The sequence below is a fragment of the Malus sylvestris genome, chromosome 13 (genome assembly GCF_916048215.2).
Source record: "Malus sylvestris chromosome 13, drMalSylv7.2, whole genome shotgun sequence".
In the NCBI taxonomy this organism is placed as follows: Eukaryota; Viridiplantae; Streptophyta; class Magnoliopsida; order Rosales; family Rosaceae; genus Malus; species Malus sylvestris.
Genome location: NC_062272.1, coordinates 40,289,626 through 40,313,555, shown reverse-complemented (window position 1 = coordinate 40,313,555; position 23,930 = coordinate 40,289,626). Strand labels below are relative to the sequence as shown.

The window sequence follows — 23,930 nt, the reverse complement described above, 5'->3', positions numbered from 1 at the left end:
GGTTATGCAAAAGTATACGATTACTGATGGTGAGTATTTTCATACTATATGTAGTATGTATATCTTGGAAACTATACATGTTTTACGGCGAGGGGTTATAACGTTTTCAAAGGTTTTAATTAAAACTTTATTTTCAGACCCACTCACCCTTGTTTTTCGCCCCTCCAGGTTTTAATAGCTGAGCTTTCTTATCAAAGAGGATTCATGGCAAATCTTGGTATTGGAGATTACCTTCGATGGTATGATTCTTAATCCACTCTACTGTACTTTACTTATGGTTTGACATCATGTGTGAAATGTGTTCATTCTCGCTCAACATCACACTCTTGTATTTAGGCACTTTAGGTTTAAATTTATTCACGTTTTTCCACATCACTACACTTTATGGCTTCGTCACCTTCCAAGTGTCAGCCAGCACAACTCGATTCGGAGTCCTAGTGGACATTCCAGGTCAGGGTGTGTCACGATTGGCATTGGAGTTTTCAGTGAACTTATCAACGATTTTAGCCCACACAACCTTTTCATTTTGATTCGTGTCAACGGCACCATCTTCACTAATACAAAACCATGCCAAGCACAAAGATCATCTTCCTCATATGACCAATTACGACCTTTAATATGATCTTCTGCCATCTAGAAAAATTTGGAAATGGGAAGAAATTGTTTTGGAAGATGGTAGAAAGAAAAATTGGAAGTATTGTAGGAGAAAGGTGAGTTTCGTGTGGATGTTTGAACAAATACATAGGTATTTATAGAGTTTTTGGGTGGATTTTGAGTTAAATAATTTTTTTTATTACAATTTTAGCCACTAGATTAAAATTTGGGCCGTTAAATCTTTTCTTTTTTTACCGTTAGATTTGATCACATTTGATCTTAGCTTTTGGATTCAATAACTTTATAAATATAAAACTAAAAAAAAAAAAAGAAACTTGAATGTAGATCGTTGAATCAACCAAGGGGCCAATTAATCATGGCCGTTAGATAACAAAAGTAGTCGTTGGGCTAAGGCCGACAGACCCACGTGCGTGGGACCCGCCGATTGGTGTGGCGCATTTAGCGGTGCGCAATGCGAAAAATCGGGCCTTGTCCCCGCACATGTGGCGGGCCCTCCACTAACCTAGTCTAATTTTTTGGCCGATATTTGGCCCAATTTCCAATTCTAACCCATAATCCCAATTTGGCCCAAGGATTGGAATGAAATGGGGGGAATAGAAGTTAAATTTTGAAACTTACTCCAAGAGTTGGAGTTGGTCTTGAAGATAGCCATCAGTTTAAATAGTAAATAAGAGAAAAAGAAAAAGAAAAAGAAAATCACCACCAGGCACCAAAACAGCAAAGTAAGCTAAAAACAGCAAAAGCTCTCTCTCTCTCTCTCTCTCCCTCTCTCCCTTTACCAACTTAGTTTAGCAGCAGCTATATCTGTGACTACCCTATAAGTCCATAACTTTTCTTTCTTTCCATGGCTCCACTCTCACTCTCCAACCAGCACCCATTAATCTCCTCTCTCTTCTTCCTCACACCCATTGTCATTGTGATGGGTATGCTAGGAATTCTGGGGGTGGACGGAGCAAATTCTCCGACGTCTTCCAGCACAACATGGTGTGTGGCTAGGAGTGATGCGAGCACACAGTCTCTTCAGACAGCCTTGGACTATGCATGCGGAGCTGGTACGGACTGTTCTCCAATCCAATCGGACGGACTATGTTATCTCCCAAACACCATCCAAGCTCATGCCTCTTATGCCTTCGACAGTTATTAAGAGCGCCAGGATAAGGCCCCTGGTTCTTGCGGCTTCTCCGGCACTGCCACCATTGCCCAAACAGACCCCAGTGTGTCATTCATTTCTCTCTTCTTTTCTCAAGCCCCCACCCAGAAAAAAATATTTTCTGTGTGTAGGTTATGGATCTTGTGTGTACCCATCTTCTACAAGGTATGTTGCTCTTGCCCTTTCTTTTAATTTCTTTAACCAAAAAATATAGTCTTAGATTTTATTCCTAGGATGCACTGTTTCAGTGGATGACTAAATTTACGTGATTTAATCTAAACGTTACAATCTAGTTGTATATTAACGATTGAATCTCATACACCAACGTAATGTATGAATTTCTAGTTTAGTTTGAGTACATTTCTTTATTGAATGTTTTGATAATTTGATATGGTGATTAAAAGTAAGTTTCTTCATGTTCACGCAATTGGATCTGTCTCTTTTTCTTCTTTGGAAATTTTAAGAGATTAGAAAATAACGACATGGCTTTGTATGATGAATATTGAGAAGAAAAACACTTTGTAGAAAACCATTCTCTTCTCTTTGGTTGCTGTTGTGGAGCCAAAAATATTCACAGGGCGACACGTGGATTTTTGGACAAAAATGACAAAAATACCCTTGCAGTACAACGAGGTTCCTACACGCAAGCAGCGGGCAACCCTCTTTCAACCAAGACAGAAGTGCCCAAAATAGGTAACAATTCAAAGTCCATCTCATCAAATCCTTTCTACAAGGTAATTCCCAAACACATTCCTTTTAAATTATGTTAATTGGCTAATTAATGGGTTTATTGCCTAATTAACTCATTAATTGTCAATTAAACCATCCATTATATCCAAATAACTACAAAATACATCCAATTCAACCCTAAAACACCACATGGCCGGCTATCCCCATTTCAAAACATAATCCATCACTTTTTTCTACCTTTTTCACCATTTCTTCCTTTTTATTACCCAATAAATTCAAAAACCACCAAAACATTCATCTTATGTTTAATAGCCAAATAAATTGGCTAATTAAACCTAAATTAAACCTAAAAACCCTAGCCACCTCCTATCCCTATAAATATACTCCCATTCTCACCAAAAAGCTAATTCCAACACTTTGGCAAAAATCCCAAAATTCTCTAAACACTCTTTCTCTCTAAATTCTAACTTTGGCATCGGAGGTTCTTCGGCCAAAGCCCCCCCCCATTCATCGTGGGCGCGTGAGGCTTTTGGCCTTAACCTAAGGTGCTAGTTGTTTTGTAGGTGCAAAATCGTCCAAGATCGAAGAGGAGAAAATTTGCATCCACAAATTGGTGCTTTCATTGAGAGTTGAAATCCATACTCGTAGAAGACTCTCGCACAAAAAGGTTTTTTCTTTATTTTCTAGTCCATTTGATTATTTTTCATACATTCTTATTATTAGAATTTTTTACTTGCAAAGGTTCTTTGATAAAACGTATAAGCAAAATATAATGGCTAGAAATTTAGAAAATTCCACAAGTGAAAATTCTAATGTTCAAGAAATGGGATTGCGGAGATCCGTGAGGCTAAATGCGACAATAAGGGGAGCGGCATCATCATCACGAGCTTCCACCATGGGAACCACCATGGTGGCTACCTCGGTAGCCACCCGCGGCGAGGTCCATGGTGCCTTCACCACGGCCACCATGGGAACCACCGCGGTGGCTACTTCGGTAGCCACTTGTGGCGAGGTCCATGGAGCCTTCACCACGGCCCGGAGATCTGTGAGGCAAAATGCGACAATAAGGGGAGCGGCATCACCACCACGAGTTTTCACCATGGGAACCACCGCGGTGGCTACCTCGGTAGCCACCCACGGCGAGGTCCATGGTGCCTTCACCACGGCCACCATGGGAACCACCGCGGTGGCTACTTCGGTAGCCACTCGTGGCGAGGTCCATGGAGCCTTCACCACGGCCCGAGCCATGCCATCCAAGGCTCACGGTACCAAGACCACGATCCAAGCCGTGCCATCCAAGTTTACGTGGACCCAAGCCCAAGCCTCGCATTCACATGCACCGCGCATTGAGCAGCCTGCTTCCGTGATCCAGCCTGCTCCCGTCAAGCAACCCACTTTCACGGCCCAACCTGCTCCTGACGAGCAGCCAACTCCCATGGCCCAGCCTGCTTTCGTCGAGCAGCCCACTCCGGTGGCCCAGCCTGCTCCTGCCAAGCAGCCCATTCCCGTGGCCCAGCCTGCTTTCGTCGAGCAGCCCACTCCGGTGGCCCAGCCTGCTCCTGCCAAGCAGCCCACTCCCGTGGCCCAGCCTGCTCCTGCCAAGCAGCCTGCTCTCGTGACCCAGCCTGCTCCCGACGAGCAACCCATTCCCGTGGTCCAGCCTGCTTCTTTCGAGCAGCCCACTCTCACGGCCCAGCATGCTCCCGTGGCTTTCTAAGCAGCCCAAGTCGGCCCAAGACTATCTCAACCATCCGGACCTACCATCGAGCCGGGGGCATCATCACCACATTTTTTCGCGGATTTGACATTTCCCAACTCAAATCTCGCGCCCGGAGTCTACCACCTTTCCACTGCCCAAGGAGGCGCATTCCTTCCAAGCTCTTCCAATCCAAATGGCGAACAACACTTGTCTCGACAAGTCATAGAGTTGATGAGCGCCCTTGCACAACAGACAACCTTGGTGAATCAACTTTTGCAACACATTGAGATCTAACGTGCCCCGGACGAGGTATCCGTAAGTAGGACAAGGGCAGACGGACATTTCCAGCAGCGTCCCGGCAAGCAGCCACGAGCCGAACGTTTGGGTAGTGTACATTCCCATCTTAGAGCGCGAAGGAGCATGCACTCTCGATTAGGCACACGGAGGAGCATACATTCACGGTTGGGGTTATACTCCAATGGTCAACATGAACAACCTTCCGGGCAAAGTGTCTATTCGCAGCTAAGCCCACAAGGAGCGTCCTCCACCTCACATCAGAGTAGGCAGCACGACAGACGGAGAGAAGCAGTCACTCAATCCAGCTCAAGTTCAACCAGCAGCATGCGAAGAACTCGCTCGCCTACTAGGAACGCATCACATGCACTGCATCCGCGGCATAGACGAGCCAAACACATGGAAGAGCAGCCTAGACCAGCAAGAGAGCTCCGCTACCCCAACAAAGGCAAATTCAGGAAGAAGTAGAGAGACTCTTGACCAAGCGATTGCATGATTTCCAACGTAACGAGGTCACCGACGAGGCACTACGACGGAACATAACCAACATAAGCAGGTCACCTTTCACGGAGGAGATTGAGCAGGCAGAGCCTCCACGAGAGTTCAGCATGCCACATTTCACATCTTTCAAAGGGGATGAAGACCCGGAGAGACACTTAAAGCACTACCGAAACGCAATGATCCTTTATCGAAACAACGATGAGCTTATGTGCAAGATATTCGCCACCACTCTACAAGGCGAGGTGCAAGATTGGTTCTACACCCTGCCGCCACAATCCATCCGGAATTTCTACGAACTTTCTTTGGTTTTCACCAAAGAATATTCATCCTATCGCTCGATCAAAAAGAAATCTGATCATTTGTTCAACGTCAAGAAGAACCCAAAGGAGTCACTTTGCGACTATGTGAGGAGGTTCAAAGTAGAGAAGGCAAAAATAGTCGGATGCAACGACTCGATAGCTAGAGCAGCCTTCCAAAAAGGACTTCCAGCAGATCACCCGCTATTCAAAAAATTGATCATGAAAGAAGATCTAACTCTGGCAGACTCTTTTGCTTTGGCAGAGAAGTATGCACTTTGGGATGAGGCTCGCCAATGCACATTCAAGGACTTGAAGAAGTACCCGACATCACCTCCCTAGAAGCAGCGGAGGACTTATTCACATGTTTGACGGTATCTAAAGTAGCAATAAGCTCTACCATCATGCGAGAAGAGATGGGGGCCCGACTACCTGTATTCCACAGTTACCTGTATTCTACAGTTCAAAAGCTTTCCTCGATGTTATTAAAAATTCAAAAGCTAACTTTGGCGATAGTTGTTGCAACCCAGAAGCACAAGTTTTACTTTCAAACGCATGCAATCATCCTAATGACGTACTATTCTGCCCAATCCAGACGCGCGACGATAAATGCGTAGACCCTGGCGGATGTAAAGTTTTCTGACGAACACAACACTGGAAGGACACACTCGAAAGCAAGTTTTGTCCTCGTCACCCTAAAAGATTCTACATAGGAGCAACATGTACCGGCAGTTGAGTACCATTTCTTGCTGCGCATCACACGGCCCTAGCCGACCCTTGCTCAATGATTCAACTCTAGAGTGGCCCAATACCGGCAGTTGAGCATCTCCTGTTGCGTATGACATGGCCCCATCTCCACAGCTCCCTACTGCGTCTTCATGCCGAGCCTAGGTGACGCAACAGAGCAGCCCAACGATGCCTCAGAAGTAGCCGAGCACACTCTAGTTGCGCCTACTCCACCCGATGGAGACTTCTGGCATTTGCATGTCGACGACGCAGAAAAGCCTTCATCACTGCCGGCAGAGAAGGCTCCAAAAAGATGGATCCCATCTGGGAAGGTCTGTACAAGATCAGCAGAGTAGGGGGCAAGAGTAATTACACCCTCACCACCATGAAGTGGCAAAAAAGATTGAAAAGAAATGGATGGCCTACAATCTGAAGAAGTACCATGTGTGACCTCCCGCTACATCAAAACCTGAAGACTCAATAAGCTCGACGGGCACCACCTCACAAGCTGAGGACTATCCAGTTGTTATGCAGTTCCTACCTTACAACTAAAGTTTTCGTTTGTTTCACTCGTTTTTCAATGAGGAATTTAGAAGTAATCACAACTTGGCTTGGCTGCATGCTTACAACAACTAATCACTCCTGCACTTCAAAAGAAGACTGTGCCCTTCTTAGGGACTCATCGCAGGAATTGCGCCCCCCGAGGGACCAACCATGCTCTCCAGTGCGAGAGGGTAAACCAATTCTCCGACACCCATATGGGTCAGCTCTCCAAGACGGGAGGATAAACTTTACACTCCGAATATCCAAACGTGGATGAGCTTGGCTGCCCTAGTATAACTAGATGCACGATGGCTTGCGCCGGGATTCCTAGAAGTAGCCGCAATGGTCTTTTTCAAGGCTTAGCTAATTGAAGGATTTTGGGTCTCTTGGCCTAATCCGTGGGGAACCGGGCCCTAGAGACGGAGAGGGCACATTACGCAGTACATCCGATGGACGGCTGCCCTGGAATCCTAAAGCTGCTACCGAGTGCACTAAGGTAGCCTACGGATTCCGGAATACTGCCTACGGCTTGCCCTTCGAGCAGTGAAGCCGCACTAGACTTATACAACCGCACATTCTTGTGAAAGGTTAAACAAGCTAGCGCGCATATACGAAGTTTTATCCACTGCCGACATGCTACGTAGTCGATAAGCTTCACCTCTGCCAAGCGCGGAACAACCTACACCAAGTCTTAAAGTGTTGTGATACTTGCTACGCAACCTACGGAATTGAAGAAAGTCAAGGTTAACAGCCTAGTGGTTACGCGGACTTGTCTGCTTCTGTAAGTAAGGCATCCGGCTGCCAACCCTATGGCTAACAACTTTGCAAAGTTCTACACCAACACCTACGGCTGCATAGGCTACGCGAGTTTGTCTGCTTATAAAAAAGTAGCATGCCTGCCACTGGTCTATCAAGTCTAAAGGTTAGGGCATGAACAAAAGAAGTGAAGATGAAGAAAAACGAAGGAAAACATGTTTATAAACAACTAGCAAAGGCCGAAGGAGTTCAAGCAAAACAAAAGCTACAAGGAAAAACAAAGAAAATCCTAAAGGCTACCTAAAATACTACACTACAACAGCTTGGACATCCCACGACTACTCAGTCGCCACACCTTCAACAGCCGTAACGCTCTTAGCAGCGGCATCATCCGACGCTTCACCCCTGGCTGCCCCAGTCTGGGCACTAACTTCTCCAACTACTTCACCAATGGAAGCCTTAAAAGTAAAAGCAAGCAAGTCTTCCGGAGAAATAGAGAAGGTCTTAAAACCTCAAGCCCATCCTTCTCACCTTTCAGTTGCTCATTCTTCTTAAGCAGACTAACACGGACGCGCTGCAGCTCATCCACTCTCTTCTTAGCATAAGTAGCGAAACGAAGCTCAGAAATTGCAAGCTTAAGATCTTGAATCTGAGGCGAATCAATCTCAGCAGCAAAGGGAGCAAGCTTTGGCGCCACTTTAGCAGCAGAGTCCACCTTACCATTCTTCATAATAGCAAGTCTCTACAAAGGTGAACCGGACTTGGCTCCCAAAGAACGTCCTAGTACAGACTTCGGCACTGGGGGCATGATAAAACCTTTACGCTGAGTAATCTTATCCACAATTGTACTAGCCATTCTCAACATGGAAGACGCCACATGCTCAGATCTAGCAGCCTTACATTTCTTCCTATTGGAAGAAGTCATGTCAATCACATACCTCTTGGTAGCAAGCGGACCCTCATGAGCAGCGAAAGAAGTCTTTGGTTTTTTCTCAGCCGGCATCTCTTGAGCAAGCAGAGAAGATCCATTTTCCCACCTTCACTTGCAGCAGGATCCACAACAGTGATTGGACGAGCCAGTGCATCCGCTTTGATCCTATTCCCCTCATCTTTTGGGAACAGCCCACGTTTCTCCTGACGAAAAGAGTTAAAGTAGCCAACGTCATTCGTGGTACCTAGCAGGGAAGTTCAACCCAACATTCCAGCAGTTCATGAGGTTCGCAACCTCTTCATTTCTCTCAATCGCCAGCCTAGCTCGAGTCATGTCCAAAAGCCTAAAAAGACATGAGCCATGTGACTTGCCTAACACTGCGCCCCAGTGCCACAATCCGAGGTCCCAGCCACACAAGCTGCCCTTGGTTCTAGCCAAGTCGAGCAGCTTAAAGCAGTGGTCCCTGCCACAATACCTCATCGGCCCATGCCGAGTCGACTCCTGTCCCATGCCAGCCGACGTGCCGCACCACCCCGACAGCTGCCCCGCGGTAGCACTGTCCACGAAGAAGACGAAGAAATCAACGAAAGACGGTCCTTTGCACGGGCAAGATGTAGAAGATTGCTAGAGGAGGGGGAACAAATATCCTCTAAGCTATCTCTCTCTTGTAGGGTAGAATAAATCGCTCTCCAAAGTTGATTTAATAACCCACTTAAGGTGGATTTAAATAGGCTTTGAGAGAAATTTATTTCCCTTTCCTAGAAGGATCTAATTTCCTATTAAAGAGAGAATCTACATCAAAATAGGAAGCAGTCCTAAGTTTCCTAAAACAAGAAGATCTCTACACCTGCTGCCCTTTTCTGCGAGCAGCCCAACAGGTGTGGGGGCATTTGTGGAGCCAAAAATATTCACAGGGCGACACGTGGATTTTTGGACAAAAATGACAAAAATACCCTTGCAGTACAACGAGGTTCCTACACGCAAGCAGCGGGCAACCCTCTTTCAACCAAGACAGAAGTGCCCAAAATAGGTAACAATTCAAAGTCCATCTCATCAAATCCTTTCTACAAGGTAATTCCCAAACACATTCCTTTTAAATTATGTTAATTGGCTAATTAATGGGTTTATTGCCTAATTAACCCATTAATTGTCAATTAAACCATCCATTATATCCAAATAACTACAAAATACATCCAATTCAACCCTAAAACACCACATGGCTGGCTATCCCCATTTCAAAACCTAATCCATCACTTTTTTCTACCTTTTTCACCATTTCTTCCTTTTTATTACCCAATAAATTCAAAAACCACCAAAACATTCATCTTATGTTTAATAGCCAAATAAATTGGCTAATTAAACCTAAATTAAACCTAAAAACCCTAGCCATCTCCTATCCCTATAAATATACTCCCATTCTCACCAAAAAGCTAATTCCAACACTTAGGCAAAAATCCCAAAATTCTCTAAACACTCTTTCTCTCTAAATTCTAACTTTGGCATCGGAGGTTCTTCGGCCAAAGCCCCCCCCATTCATCGTGGGCGCGTGAGGCTTTTGGCCTTAACCTAAGGTGCTAGTTGTTTTGTAGGTGCAAAATCGTCCAAGATCGAAGAGGAGAAAATTTGCATCCACAGCTGTAATTCTCTATGAAGGAATCCCGACAAAAGAGAAACAACAGAAAACGGAAACTTTGTGTCTCTCGGGTGAAACTTCTTATGAACATTTGACACGTCGCTTTCTGCATGGGATGTTGTTACTGACACTTATCGTCCGTTTCTGACGATAAATTTATTGTTGTGAGTCGTTTCACAATTTTTCTCTCTTCTAAACACAATTGTGTATTTTAACTCTATTTATTGATTTTTTTTTTAAATTATTTTTCTGGGTGCATGCCTGACTATGAAATTGGACTAGTATTTTGGTTCTGAAATAACACTTCACCTTAATTTCCCACCTTTGGATTTGTCCTCAGTTGCAGCCAAACCAATGGTCAAGAATACATGTGGTGGTACACTTGGTTGCCTTTTTTATGGGCAGAGTGACTGGCATATGCCACCTATTTTGGTGTAATGTAATTATGCATGAAGTATGATAATTTCTCTCCCTTCCTATTTCTATCTTCTTCTCTCCTCTCCTCTCACATTTTGTTTTTTGTCTTTTTATTTTTATAAAAAAAATCAATATAAAATATTGACGTGATTTAACTGTTGCCGTCCAAATAAGATTTGAGAGATGGGAAGAGAGATAAGAAAGGGAGAATCCTCCTCCATTATGCACTCTTCTGATCACTATGCAATCTATCTGGTTCATGTTCTGCTTTCTTCACCAAACTTTGACCTTTTTGAACTTGGTTTTATTTTTTATATCTTTTTATTTTTGTTGAAGATCTTGTTTGAATTTAAAATTCTATTATACTCTATTGTATCTCTGATGTACCTTGAGTATCAAGATTTTTTGCCGTTCAATTTTGGTCATTAAATTCTTGATCAAGAATTTAACAACAAAAAATTAAAGTGTATAAAATATTTTGGAGCATACTAGAAAATCCCAATTTGATTTGTTTGAAATAAGATTTTCCTTTTTTTTTTGGTATGTTATAAATACTGAAAGAACCAATTCGTTGGAATTTGTATGATGGTATTGTTATGGTTTGTTCCATAAATTTCCCTACCAAAATATTCAATGGCAATAATGTCACAGCCCATCCCAAATATACATTTATCGACGGCGTGAATTGACGAAAATACCCTTGGACGTTAGTTGTGTAATGTGGTTTAAGTGTAGCTTTGGGTTAATATTCTTAAATTCTAATTGTCTGGAACCAATTAGGATTAAGTTATGGTACTTTCTGGTGGTTGACCAATCCTAGGCCACACACACACACTCTCTCTCTTCTCTCTCCCGTACCCTCTCATCTCTCTCGGACTCTCACTCTCTTTCTCCTTCAAACTCGTACGGACAAACATCCAAAGCCCTTGAAACTTCACGGATCGAAGCTTTAAAGGTAAGGTTCTTACTCATTGTAACCTCCTGAGTACATTGATACCCTTGTTTGGACGTGAATGCTTCGAAAACCCGAGAAAACCCTAACCCTGATTTTGTGCACTGTTCATCCACACGTAAAACCTTGTGTTTCAAGGAATTCTAAGGACATAGGAAGCTTAAGGAGGTCTTCACGAGTCTAGGGGTACTTCGTTGGAAGTATTTGGACGTCGGAGTACTGAGATCGACGTGTTTCTAGGTAAGCTGAGCTATCGACCTTTCTCAAGAAAAATCTAGTAGAATTTAAGCCTTGAAACTTGTAAAACGTGATTCTACATGTTATTAGCTTCATTTTGGTACCAATTTCATGAAAAATGGTTGAAAAATGAGTGAGAATAGTGGGTTTAAAGTTTTACCCAGTTTTCCGACGACCGGTGACTCGCCGGAGAAGATGACCGCATATTTTGTCAGTTTGGATGGAATATGCTGATGCCGTCAGTCCATTTTAATGGAATCTATTAGGTTTAACAGAATATTCCCTAACGGTGGTTAGGGAATCTGTCAGGTTTGGCCGCGCGTTTTACCGTGCCTTTACCGGCAGCGTGGGAGCTCGAAAAAATTATCTAAAAATTTAGGGATGATCCTGAGGTTGTGTAGATCACTGTGGTATATTCATATACCCAATTTGAACAATGTATGAGAAGTTATTAGCTAGTTTTGCCTTTGTGCTTTAAAATAATATTTTTATAGTTAATTCGCATATAGGTGAGACTTATCCCGAGGACGAGCGTATCCACGGGCGACTCAGGGGCTATGACCCTTCGACATACCAGTGAGTGGGCTTTTGTTTTCAGTATATATTTATATACTTGATATATTTTCTAGAAATGCATTTTTAAGGAAAGTATGCTTTGAAATAATATGCCAAATGCTTTTATATTCTGAATATGCATTTCATGGTTGTATATATATAAATGTGGTGCTGTGGAGGCACAGGTAAGTTCAGGTAAGTTACGTTTGGTTATGTGACTCATCAATGATGTGATATGTGAAATGATGTTGAGCTCATAAAATTGCACCTAGGGTGATTGAGATTTAGCCAGAGATATAAAGTACAGGCATGTTTATTTACATCACCTCCCGCACTATATGCTCATATTGGATCCAACTTAAGTGCACAGCCTTATCGTACAGACCTTATTCATGGTTCCGACTCGTAGATGACTAGCGATTTATCGTTCGGCTATTATAAGAGAATAGAGTTGAGCATAATTATATTTCACCCAATCTTGTTGTACAGACCCCTTTTTAGTGGTTCCGACTTATGTGCAGTATATTGCCATATAGGTCATTATAGTGACTCCGGCTAGATTGACTTTTGAGCTATGAAGTACAGATTACCACGGGGGTTCCAGCTAACATATCATATTTCTATGAAATCATTCTTACCTGGATTGTTTACTTTGTTATATTTTGGCATGGCATACTTATGAATATGATTATGTGAAGCATGAATTGAATTGTTATGATTTCAGATATATATATATGTATATGTATGTGCTTATATCTTGATTCTGGGAAAAATTATACATGTTTTACAGCGAGGGGTTAGATATGTTGATAAAGAAAATGATTTTGTAAAACATTTGTTTTTGCCCACTCATGTTTTCTGTTGTGCCCCTCTAGGTTTTAAGTAAGATTGTTGTTGGTGGCTTGAGGACGTCGGCAGTTCTGACTTATCCAAATAATAGTAGGACATTCCTGGTACTGTATAATTAGTACTTGTCCTACTGGACTGCACGTAGAGACTTTTATACTTTGATTAGGAGTGTTTACTGTTGTAACTAACTCCTATCACTTTCTGTTTAGCAATGCACTCTAGTAATTCGGTTTTTAATTATTCGCATAATCCTTATCGTTATCGCTTCCGCACTGTGCACATGGCTACGTCACTCTCACGGGACGACCAGCATGCCTTGATCTCGGTCGGGGTGTGTCAAATAATGTAGTAGGATTTCAAATTCGATTATGTTTCACTTACAAATTGGATGTAGCCATGCTAACTAAGGCAGTATGCTAAGTTCAAATCTCCTTTCATTTGAACTAAAGAAAAAGATTGAAATAATGATTCACTTATAAATTCTATTTATCTTCTTAATGAAACATTTAATGTACTGTAATTACATTTTCTTAATCACTTGCTTATGTAGTACATAACATTTATCGTACATCATGTGGTCAGAAATTATTTTAAATATTTTTATTTAAAATTAAACACAAATAATACTTGACAAAATCTTATTACACAATGTACAATGAACGAAAACGAATCATGAATCCCTAAAATCCTCACTAACAGGATCCGGAGTTGGCTCATTTACCCTCCTAATTTTAAAAACGGGCCCAAGATCAATTAATTGTAAAAAATTCAAAAATGAAAAAGGAGGCTTGTGCATGCGGGCCATTGTCCAGTTTGGGACTGTATCTATATCTCACATGTAAATGTTCTTATTCTGTATTAAGTGTTTTGACTGGTCATCTTTTGTGTTTTTTTTCTTGAATCAACAATAGTATTTACATTAAGTTTATGGAAGAGTGGGTTAAACTTCATACTGGGTTAGCCATAAAAATATGGTTCAACTTGACCTTATAATTTATGGTGATTTTGATTCTGTGAGAAGAGAGTTTCTCTCTCTATAGTTTAAGAACAACTTAACTTACAAGACACAGGTATACAATCACATAGTGAAATCCCGTTCCTGGATTCCACTGTTATAATCTATGTATTGGTATTATTGAGATTTTATATTATTTCTCGAGAATTTATTTTAATTTTTTGAATTTAGATTTTAATTAAATTAGGTACAAAATTTGAAACTTGAAAATTAATTATTTAAAATTCGTGGACCTTTCGAGCTCACAATTTATATTGTTGAATAGATTCCGAGATCACAAACACATAAGCGAAAGTCGTTTGCGAGTCTGGAATATAACGGTATAGTTATTGACATTTGAAATTATTTACTAAACTATAATTTTTAATTAAATAAATTCCCTTTTATGGGAAGGAGGCCCAATCATGTAAGATTTAGGGTGGACCAATCAGACAAAAGGGAAGGGACTTAGAGGGCAGCACGGGGAGGAAGGAAAAGATAGGGGCGGAAGAGAAAAAAAAGGGTGGGGGGGGGGAGAACGTTCTTTCACGTTCTTCTTGGTTTTCTGAGGGAAGAAAAAGAAACGGGGAGGTGGTGGCTCTTCCATAGCTTTTGGAAGAAAATCTTTCTTTCTTTAGACAAAAATCGAAGAGAGAGGAGTTAGAGAATGTAATTGTGAAGGAACGATTCAGAGATTTGAAGGGTAAATTCCTTGTTCCTTCATTATCTTGATTTTTGAATTTAATTTTCTTAAGTTGAGTTGAAACTACCATGATATATTCGGAGTTCTTAGTTTTATTTAGGGTTTTATATCATTCAATGAACCAACCTGAACATGAATTAGAGTTGTGTAATTTGGATTGGGTGTGTAGATCAAATTTCTTGATCAAGGGTTTGGTTCAAAAGGTCAATTTCTTGTTAATTTTGAGTCATGCTAGTTTTGGATGTTGTATACATGACTTCTGGACTACCTGGAATTATTTTGGGATTTGTTATATGAATTAGAGATGGGTTGTTACGTAAGTTGCAGAAAATTGATTTCTTGGCAAAGAAAACTCAAGTTTTGAGTAGTCTTCTTTGGCTCTGAATTTCTAGGTCTTTATGTGCTCCTTTGAAGAAAAATTTTAGTGTGTTATAAGTACATATGTTCATGATCGTAACCCAATTGTTTTCACTCAGTTCCCTTGAGTTTTGGTTGATCAAAACCTTATTTAAACTTGGGATGTGAGCTGCGAAACAGCAGCAGAAAACTGGGTTTCCAGTTTCAAGACTTCATTTTTCTTTTTGGCATAACTTCCAATTTAGAGCTCCATTCTCTACAAGCTTTGTATGCTTTTAAAGTACAGAACACAAGCTTCAAAACCCATATAATATTACGTGATTTGGTTTAGTTTTGAATGTTCCAAAGGGAGTCTAAACTTGGTCCAATGGTGCTGTTTTCTACAGATTTTGAGGAGAAGTAGAGTACTGTTTTTGCCATACCTATTTTCTTTTCCAGATTCCTTTCTAATCTTCTTTACTACTATTTGAGTGATATTATTTGAGTGGTAGATTCTAGAATCAGTGTACTTTCTTTAGTTAATATTAATTTTGTGTTTAAACACTTAGTTTGGTTATTAAGGTGTGTTACTTATATTTATACATTTGATTGTAATTCTAGGTTCTGATTAGGTTCTTCAAAGGAACAAAATTAATCGAATTCAAGGTAGGGGGTTCTGGGAAACCTTATATGAATTAATCTAATTACTGCTTACTTTTGGTCAATATGCTACGAATTGATCTAAAATATTAAATTCAGTATTACTAGAGACTATGTAGGGCTTAGTGGGCCTATATTAGTTAGTGAGTTATCTAGATAATATATACATCAGTTTACGTGTATGGATCATCATATTGTGATATATATGTGCTTATTTATCTTCTTAATAATGTGAATGATAAGTATGATAAATGTTATGATGATGTGAACCCAAAATCTTATGCGAAGTATTATGTATAACTTTTATGCTTGTATGATAAGATAGTTAGTGGCCATGAGAAGTTGATGGTGTGGTGACTACATTGTAACCCATAAGGGTTGAGTTATGGCTAGGTTGTGTGTTGAATTTCTTGCACCATGTAGCAGTAGTACATGGATGGTCCTGCTTGGTTAATCCGCATTAGGGGACCATACTATATGTGGATCGCGCTTGGTTAATCTGCGTTGGGCGATCCTTATGGCCATTTATACTTAGGGGTGATCATGCTTGGTTAATCCGCGTTGGGTGATCACTGCCTAACAGTTCTGTAGGTGTGACTTTGCTTGGTTAATCCACGTTGGGGGGTCACTACCTACCTGATTATCTTGACCCTGCTTGGTTAATCCGCATTGAGGGCTCACTAGTGGTCCTGCTTGGTTAATCCGCTTTGGGGGACCATGCTATATGTGGATCACGCTTGGTTAATCTGTGTTGGGCAATCCTTATGGCCATGTATGCTTATGAGTGATCATGCTTGGTTAATCCGCATTAGGTGATCACTTCCTAGCAGCTGTAGAAGTTACTTTGCTTGGTTAATCCGCATTGGGGGGTCATTGCCTACTTGGTTATTTTCTCAGGGGTGGCTCTGCTTGGTTAATCCTTGTTGGGGGGCCACTTCATGTTTGGTTACTTATGTAGGCTTCGGCCAAACTGCGTACCTCTAGCCCTAGTTTTTAATGTACATATGAACGATGGTTTTTGAGAATCTTGGTGGTTTGAATGGGAAAAGCCGTTGGATGTCTGGGTGACTCATTCAGAGTTGTTAGAGACTTGACTATGTTTTCATATTTACGAACTTATGTTGAGGTTTATAAACTGTGATTGATGGTCTTTCTTTTTAATGATTATCACATACTTTGTGTTATTGTCACTCACACGAGCTTTGCAACCTATTCGAGTTCTTGATGCTAATGCACCATTCCCATGGTGTAGGCACTGATTGTATAGATGTCAGGTCTGAAGAGATTACAAGAGGTCGCTTGGTATTTTGGTTGGATTCTGTTGAGTGGCCTAGAATCCCTATTCTTGCTCATTTCCATAAGGGTAGTCCGACCTTAGAATCGAGTGAATATGAATTGTTCATAGTAGACATTGTGTATAAATTAGACTTATCATGTTATTACTTGGAATCCAGGTGGGGAATTATGTAGGGATCCTTTATTAAAATTTGTGAATTGATATGGGACCTTATTGATTGAATAACATAGTAAATGTTGATATTATGCTTCTTTGATTTTAGGATTGATTAATTAGCATGATTGCAGAATGATGTGGGATATGATTGTTATTATTATGATTAGTCTCGTTGCTCAATGTGGCTCGAGAATAATACTATGCTTTGTTGGTTCTTGAATATGTTACATGTTGCGGATTAAGGTTTCATGTTGAAAACATAGTGATTTATATGATGGATGAAGTGGAAATGTTGATTGTCATATTGGATTGTTATGTAGCCCTGAATCTAGTACTTCCATACTTGTCAAGTTCTAATGATTGATTGAGGAGTGTTATATCTTTCGGCTTGAACGTATTGTGGTAAATGTAGATGGGTAGTGAATGATGAACTATGAATGGCTTGATCCCTGTGTAGGGTACGTAGGTAGTCTAACGAGGAGGTTAGATGCAGCCATAAAATGTACGAAAAATTACTACGTAGTTGGAACTTAAGTTGTGCTTGCCATTTCGCAGAGGCGAGGTATGTTAGATATACAGGTAATTGGTGATGTCACGTGTCAATCCTGGACGTATGTTGGGATCGGGGCATGACACACGTAGTGTCCATGCCAATGATATAATAACATGTGAACAAAATCTTACTAATATTTTTATTCTATTTGCATAGAATGCTATGGTGCACCAATGTCATATATATATAAGTGTTGTAAAACAGTGGATGTCCACTCAAATAATTAAATAATGGGCAAGTTTCCCTTCCATTGTTTGCTGAAGCTTGCTTCACACGACTCCTATTTTCTATATAAATACAAACTCCCCACAACATCAAAAGTAAGGAAGTTCACAAAAGAGGAAGAGAGAAAAGAGAGGAAGAGGAGATGAGATATTAGAGAGAGTTATCTTTGTACTCCTATTATTCCAAATTATAATGAAAGCACCACTGCTGCTCCGAGGACGTACTCCAGTCACACTGACTGTAGAGAAACCTTGTAAATTTTGTGTCTTGTTTCATTTATTCCACTGCACACACTATCGATTTTACAACACGTTATCAGCACGAGAAGCTCTAGTGTCAGTGGAAAGCATAACGCCACAAATCATGTTCACCTCTATCGGTTGATATCTTATAGATAAGAAAATCTTTTCATTTCATCTTAAAATCTTTGTACTACTGATTTTCCGGAAGCAAATATATATATGTTGTTGTATGACTGTATATCATCCTTGGCAGAAGCAAAGGAGTACAGACTCAAAATTCGTAGAGAATCTGATAGCCATGTAAACAGCCTTGGAACTCTAACTTGCAGATATCAGATTGAAATACTTTCTTCTTCAAAGTTGTTCGTCCACCCAGTACCTACAACATATCAAATTTTCAAAAAATTCCAAGCATGCAATCATCGCAGATGCCTGAAATACCAAACCAGTTTCCAATTTCCGCAGAAAATTGGACAGGCACATTATGAGTACCAAAACTCGATTTCGGTAGCTCAGATCAAAATTGTTTCTTCACAAAAGGTGTTTGGTATCCTCTTATCGATATCATACTAACATTTGAGATAAATCTAACGGTTTGATCTTCTCATAAGTTGCAGACACTTTTGACTCCAAAACTTATGGGAACCGTTCCGACTTTCTCGAAACTCACAGAGGAGGAACATCAATTCGAACTTATGTTACTATTATTTCTTGAGTAATCAAAATGACTTCAGAACGGTGAAATAAAAAATAAAAATAAAAGGAATCAAAGAAAAGAAAGTGGCAGACCAAGAAAAAAAAAAGAAAAAACAAAAGATGAGGACTTAATCAATGCATTTTCTGTTTTGGCATATTTATGTGCATGGTGTTGACTTAAAATCCTTTCACAAGTTCTATTTACTTTAAAGCAATTTATTTACCATGGATGATTTTACCGCCTACTGCTTTAAGTTTTGATTTATGTGAATGGTGCTGAATTAAAGCCCTTGTCACAAGCTTTATTTTACTTAAATGCAATTTATTCACTATGGTTGGAATTACCGCCTATTGCTTTAATTTATTTATTGTACTTATCTTTTGTTACGATGAGTATAACAAGGATCCGAAGTTCCTTGTACAGATCAAAACGTGCAGTTTCTTGATCCTCATCATATAAAATGATTGGACCTAAAGTTCCATCATACAAAAAGATCGGGCATTAAGTCCTTTGATCTTCAAGATCAGAACATGAAGTTACTTGATGAGTACCGTAAGTTTGAAGTGCTGCAGTGCCTCAACTTAATTGTAATAAAAGCCATAAGAGTCTCAGTCTACAAACTATTAAATAAGGACCAGAAGTTCCTTATGTCCATACTCACAATGGTTTAGTAGAAGCATTTATTAAGCGGGTGAAATTGATTACTCGCGCTCTGCTTATGAAAAGAAAATTGTCAAGTTTTTACATGGGTACATGCTACTTTGCATGATGCATTATTAATTCGGTTGAGACATGTACCAACCATCAATACTTCTTAGTACAACTCTTGTTTGGGAACTAGCATAAAATTATACATTTACGAGTTTTTGGTTGTGTTATCTATGTGCCTATTGCACTGCCACAACGTACTGAAATGAGGTATCATCGCGGATTGGGCATTGATGTTGAACACCATCTATCATTCAATATTTGGAACCCTTGACTGGGGATATGTTTACCACGTGGTTTGCGGACTGTCATTTTGATAAGACAATTTTCCCGCCGTTAGGGGGAGAAAATATCGTTCCAGAAGAACGATGAGAAAATATCATTCCAAGAATGATAAGAAAAGACTGTTCCAGAAGAACGAAGAGAATTTGTCTTATTTTGATTCACGAAGCAATCAACATGAAAATGAAGTAAGAATAATTGAAAGATGCAATGATGTGCCAATCAAATGCCAGATGCATTTAATGATGCAACGAAAGTGATGAAATCACCTATATTTGCTGCAAATGTGCCTACAAGAATTGATGTCCTTGTTGGACAAAAAAAATGAGGCAACAAATGATATATTTGTTGCACGCCTGAAGTGTGGCAGACCTTCAGACTCAAAAAAAAAAAAAAAAAAAGATTTAGTCATCCGAAAGAGGAAGAATACGGCACTACTAAACTATTACATTCTCGAAGCATAACTATTGCATGCCAGAAGCATGACAGTCGTCGCATGGATACACGTCCCAGAAAGGACAATCTGCAGACATGGGAATGTTGGCGTCTCATCCATGAATCATGATAGGCGTATAGGTTACAATGATTCAACTCCCGGAAGTGGAGATTAAAATCCAAGCTCTATAATGCTCAAGAAGAGGTTATGATCCGCATTCCCTAAATTATGACTATCCTGGAAGAGATAGTGTAATGCCCTTGAAGAAGCAATGGATATCCAAAAGAAATGAAAAGTTTTTATGCATGCGCATGCACATGAGAATATGGGATCATGGATTGATGATAACCAATGGTAATTTTGGTTTTTATAAGTAGCTACTAAATTCATCAATGAGTTGTGTTGGTATTGAGTCCCGTTTTTTTTCGTCAACAAAATTATTGGCCAAAATGGAGAAAGGCAATTCCATTACAATTTTGTAAGAACGTGGAAAAATGGACCTATATACTTGAATACAATACAAATAGCCAAAATATGTTGAACCAATGAGGTTACATATAGGCATTTGTAATACAGGATGAAGATTTCACAAAGGTTGCTCATGTGAAGCCTCAATGCTCAGCAGTACCTTAGAAGGAGGAGGCACTGGAGATTGATCATATGGCACCCTAGTACTTGGCAAAACACCAGAAGGGGAAGACATCAGTTGCTTTCGGAATCTAGCAACAAACCTCTGGTGATCACTTTGAATCCGACTTTCGGATTCCTGCAGCTGGTCGAGCTTTCTTTTCATGCTTGTAGAGTAATTATTTGCAAGCACGTGTAACACTCTATTCTCGTGCTTGAGCCCTCTGATCGCTTGTTTAAGACTTGCCACCTCAGCCATCAATGATTCAACTTGGCGAGTTTGAGCAAGTAGGTGTTGGCCCATATTGGATACAGAGCCCACACATTGAACACTGAGAGCCAAGGAGTCTTGAATGGTCGACTCATTAGATTGTTTTGAAAGGATTCTGTTATCCTTTGGAGTGAGAAGATTCCTAGCTACCACAGTAGTGGTTATGTTATTCTTCATCACAGAGTCCCCAACTGTAAAAAGACCATTAGAAGATAAGAAGGACGGGCGCCATATATTATCCTGACACTGCTAATTTATATCACTCCTGAGACTCAAAGCTAAGCAAATATTAGATGGGCAAGCCATTTTCAGAAATGATGAAGTAAAAAAAGGAGGTCAAATAAAATCTCAAAAGTGTAAGAAGGGGAAAGTTTCTACAGGCAGCAATTTTCTGAGCATACTCTTGAACATGATTGATGTCTCTATTAAAGAAAAGGCAACATAGTCACTTGTTTAGAGATCGAAGCAGCACTGCTCTCCGAAATTCAAAAGCCAGATTTTCCTGAATAAAGTTTGTTGGCATTTTTCAGATGCAATCTCAGATTTTTCGGATATCGCGTGCAACTTTGTCGAAGATCTCTGACAAAGTTGAAAATGCGTAAATCTTACTGTTCTAATTACACCACAGTTGCTGACAAGAGTAAAAGCATAACACCACTATTTGCTATTGAAAAATCTCTATATATGTCGACCTCCGTTCTCCATAACAAGGTAGATTTGCAAGAATACCTAACTCTTCACATCTCCGAGAATGCATCTTCAACACAACATCTCAAAATACTTAGTTTTCTTCCTCTTCGAGAATACCTCTTCAAACAAATCACACCATAGCAAGAGTATCTCATATCATCAGGATTGAAAGCAAGAGTATCTCATATCATGCTTTCTCCTTGTCCTTTCCCTTGTCCTTGTTCTTACTTGCAAAGACAAGGATAAAGAAAGCAATATGTCAGAACCTCCAATCAAACTTCTGTTGCCACACATGGATGAGTCACCAAGAAGTGATGAATCGTTCAAATGCAAAGGTTGCATTCCACTCCTACATTAACAGACAAATACTACAAGAGAAGATGTCACACATGCATGGGGAAAACCAGGGAAAATACCACTTATGCAAGGGGAATAGATAAGGCAAGTGAAAATGATACATTGAAGCATGTGGAAACAAGCGCAATAAACACGTGCTGATTCATCCCCGACAAAGCCAAAGATCACTTGCTACGTGAAGCTCCTCATGGTCAAATTTCATTCAAGATAAGGCCTCTAATGTCCTTGAAGAAATCACAAGTCTATTCAAGATCAAGTGTCCACCATCCTTGAATCAAATTTAGCTCTAGATAAATGAAGTAATTTCAGACTTTTGGAGGAAATCAGAAGACCCTCCAGCTTAGTTCAAGAACAAGCCTGTGGAAAGTTCACAACAAGTAAAGCACCTTTGTCGGCAACTCTTCTTGCTAAGAGACTGAAACAGAATGATCAACGATCAGCCTAAATGATTTGAAATCAGGGGGAGATACTCATCAGGGGAAGCATCCAAAACAGATCAAGAGTTTAACGAGTGAATCGAAGACTTGTGGCCATCCAAGGGGGAGTGTTGTAGAACAATGGATGTCCACTCAAATAATTAAATAATGGGCAAGTTGCCCTTCCATAGTATGCCGAAGCTTGCTTCACATGACTCCTATTTCTATATAAATACAAACTCTCCACAACATCAAAAGTAAGGAAGTTCACGGAAGAGGAAGAGAGAAAAGAGGGGAACAGGATAAGGGATAATAGAGAGACTTGTCTTTGTACTCCTATTATTCCAAATTATAATGAAAGCACCACTGCTGTCCCAAGGATATACTCCAGTCACACTGACTGTAGAGGAACCTCGTAAATTTTGTGTCTTGTTTCATTTATTCCATTGCACACATTATCGATTTTACAACAATAAGTCATTTTACCTTTAGTTTTAGTGAAGATATTCCAAGAAAGCATGGTCTCAAAAGTCGAAATGTCCCACCTAGTGGTCCTATGCTGGTCCATTTAACAGTGCACTTTAGCCATTTTCTTTCCTTTATGCAACTAATTAAAATCCAGAATGCTTTTTGAACCCAAAGTTATGGTATTTTGTTCGACACTTTAATTATTTTTTAACGACACTGCGTTATGCTATTGCAAATTCGTAGCGCAACGGGAGGGACAACTTCACCTTCCACACCACCAAATGTACAAACGCCGACGTCGACATTCACACCCTTCCGAATCGATCCCGATGATCCCTGACGATAACTCCAAAGCATCCCTCGACTCCATGTCCCCAACAATCTTGATGCCCATTTCCTTTGTGCTTGTTCTTTTATTTGCCTAAAGTTATACCCCCAGTGTAGGTCGTTTATTTTAGGGTTCATTAGATATTGGTCTTGAAAAATCATGATTTCTAAACATAAACCCACATATAATTAAACATCCAACAAAAACCCAAAAGTCAAATAAACTGCCATATAAGAATATAAGTAACCAACTAATACAAATTATTTACAATTTTTGCCACAATCCACACTTGAAAATTAGCTTCAATCAAGGGCCTTAAAATCTAATAAATCATCCTGACATTTTTTATATTTATTTATTTTTAATTTCTACAACAATCTAGTGCATTAGTTTAAATAATGACTACATTATTATTCGGTGTAATTATTCTCCTTATATATAATAGTTAAACGTCCCTACTTTACCTATATAAATAATATTTCCCTATAGTCTATAATTTACCTACAGTATATAAACAAAATATTCTCATATTTCTTTTGGCAATTTACCTATGATGTGACAACCCGTCCCAAAATAAATTTTTCGATGGTGTGAATTGTCTAGATTACCCTTGGACGTTGAGTTGTGTCATGTGATTGAG

At 40.1% G+C, this 23,930-nt stretch overlaps 1 pseudogene; it reads left to right on the top strand.

Annotated features, from left to right (window-relative positions):
* The first annotated feature begins 1,459 nt into the window (after positions 1 to 1,459).
* LOC126595482 (PLASMODESMATA CALLOSE-BINDING PROTEIN 3-like) lies at positions 1,460 to 23,387 on the top strand (annotated as a pseudogene).
* The last annotated feature ends 543 nt before the right edge of the window (positions 23,388 to 23,930 follow it).